The sequence below is a fragment of the Triticum dicoccoides genome, chromosome 7B (genome assembly GCF_002162155.2).
Source record: "Triticum dicoccoides isolate Atlit2015 ecotype Zavitan chromosome 7B, WEW_v2.0, whole genome shotgun sequence".
Taxonomy (NCBI): domain Eukaryota; kingdom Viridiplantae; phylum Streptophyta; class Magnoliopsida; order Poales; family Poaceae; genus Triticum; species Triticum dicoccoides.
The window spans coordinates 705,684,687-705,687,407 of record NC_041393.1 but is presented as its reverse complement, the minus strand read 5'-3'; positions in this window follow the sequence as shown (position 1 = coordinate 705,687,407).

Below are 2,721 nucleotides of genomic sequence, written 5' to 3'. Positions count from 1 at the left end.
CGGGGCCTCCCTCGCTCTTGCCCCGCGCCGCCTCGAGGTGGGTGCCCATAGCGCCCGTGCGCGCTCTCCTACGCCATCGCCGTGGGACATCTCCCTCGACGCGGTGGTGCGCTCTCCGCCTCCGTCTCCTCCCCATGAGGGGGGTGACCTTGGGCACCCTCAACCGGTGGGGCTGGGGCGTGGGCTTCCCTCGCCGCCGGAGCTGCTCCTACCCCGCGAGCATCCTTCCTCCGGAAGCTCTTCGAGCCTCTCCTCCTTCTCCGGGTCCGACGCCTCCTCTGGCAGTCGGGGGTCCGTGGCTGCGGAATCGCAGCGGCCGGATGCCATGGGCGTCTTCATGCCTGCGGGGGACACGGAGGCCGCGCTCCGCCTCGCTGTGGTCTCCATCGAGCCACCTGGCGCCTTCATCAACGCCACGTCCGCCGTCCAGGCGGCCATGCTGCGTGACCTCGGGCACCTGTCTTTTGACACGGTGCCCTCGTCCATCGGCGTCTGCTACCTCCGATTCGCCTCCTGGGCGGACAGGGAGGAGGCCATTGCCCGTCAGCCCCTCCCCTTCCAGGGCGCGCGCATCGAACTCCACCGGGAAGAACTGTTCGCGCGCGTTCCCCAACGTGCTCGCCTTTGCGCGTTGCTTGCGGCGACGGGGTTCCCTGCTGAGTTCATCACCCCCACCTGCATCCCCGCGGCGTTCTCCGGTTTCGGCCGTGTCCTCGAGGTCGACCCCCGTGTCCTCTCCGGCCACGAGCTCGCCACCGTCCGCGCGGTGGTCCTCCTAGAGCACACCAGAGACATCCCCTGTGATGTCTGGCCTTGGGGTGGTCCGTGGGGGGCGCGGCCTATCTCCATCGAGCCGGCTGCGGTCTGGCCGATGGCGCGCTCCTTCGGCGAGGACGGGGAGTACGTGCCCTTCTTCAGCTTCCCCCCGCCCCCCTTCTCCCACAACAGGCCGGACGGGCAGCGCCGTCATGGTGATGTCCCGGTCCCCGCTTTCCGCAGGGTGGACCGTCTCTTCGGCAGTGGCGGAGGGAGTGGGGGTGGTGCCCTCGACTCCGTGTTGCGCGTTCTGGGTGCCCCTCCCCTGCCGCGCCCTTCCCTTGGCAGGCGCTCGTCCATGGCCCCGGCGGAGGCGGACCCTGGGCGGCGAGGCTGTCGGCCTCGCCCTCCCCGCGATCCTCGGTGACGCTCCTGGAGCTGCCTGAGGACGTGGGCTGCATGGCGCCTGACACCGAGGGCCCACCCTGCATGGGCTCGTCGCATGAAGGGGGGGCTCCTTGCGGGGACGGTTCGGCTGCCCCTTCCCCTGTGGAGAGTGGGGGTGGGCGTCGCAGCGCGCGTCTGGCGCTCGCCGACTCCGGCGCTTTCGTGCCCATTGCGGACAAAGCAGTCAAGCGTCGCGCTCTGAAGGACGCCTTGGTTGGTTGCTCGCCCCGCCTGCAGGCCAAGGCGGTGCGCGATCGGGTGCTCGACGCCGTCGTTCAGCCTCTCCCCGCGGCTTCGATGGCCGGGCTCCGGGCTGCTGCTGCTATCAAGAACACCCGGGTGTCGACCGCCCCCCCATGATTGTCGTGGCCGCTGTGCTCTGCCCTCTGCTTGTGCGGACGAGGGCCCGCCGTCGCTCCTTTCCTAGTACTCTCCCCGCCAGTTTGGGTGGCTCTGTATCCCTCGTCTTCTTTAGTTCGTGTGAGTCTGTCGCCACTGTTAGGGCTCGTGTGTGCTGTTGTACCGCCGCCTGGGTGTCTCGTTATGCCCATGATTAGCAGCTTTCGTCCTATTTGCTTCCTGTCTTGGAACGTTCAGGGGTTGGGCGACCCCGACAAGTGTGATCTCGTCCGCGAGGCCATTTCTGCCGCGGTGCCCTCCGTCGTCTGCCTCCAGGAATCTAAGCTTGCTGCTCTAGATCGGCACAAGGCTAGTTCCTTCCTCCCCGCGTCGTGTCCTGAGTTTGTTACGAAGGACGCGGACGAGATGCGTGGGGGCATTGTTACGGCTTGGGATCCTCGCGATTTCTCTCTCTACGCTTGCGCTCGGACTCGTTTCTCCCTCACTACCTCGCTCGCCTCGACTGCCTCGGATCTTACCTTCTCCGTCACGAATGTCTACGCCCCTGCCGATCATTCCCTCACTACGGCTTTCGTCGACGACATGCTAGCCCTCGCTCCCACCGTCCGAGGTGGGTGGGTGGTTGTGGGAGATTTCAATCTCATCCGCTGGGCGCACGAAAAGAACAATGATCGCTTTGACGTGCGTCGGGCTTCCTCCTTTAACTCGTTGATCAACGAGGTGGGCTGGCACGAGCTGCCCCTCTCCGATAGGAGGTTCACTTGGACCAACAAGAGGGATCCCCCCACGCTTGCTAGGCTTGACCGGGTCTTTTTCAACTCTGAGTGGGATGTGCTCTTCCCGGACTCTTCTCTAGCCTCTCGCCCTCGTACCACCTCCGACCACTTCCCCCTTGTCGCCACGGTCTCTACCCGTATTCCTAAAGCGGGGCGTTTCTTTTTTGAAAACTCGTGGCTGCTTAACCCTCGTTTTCTCCCCACGGTCTTACCTGCTTGGTCGCGTGTACCTTGGTCCCCCTGTGCCGCGTCCCGCCTTGCCCGTCGCAAGAAGAGTATCAGGTCAGCTGCCAAGGTATGGAAACGACACCACAGATTTATTCCTGTGTTTGATAACAACTGCAAATTCTTGGTGGATCTGTTTGACTTCCTCGAGGAACAC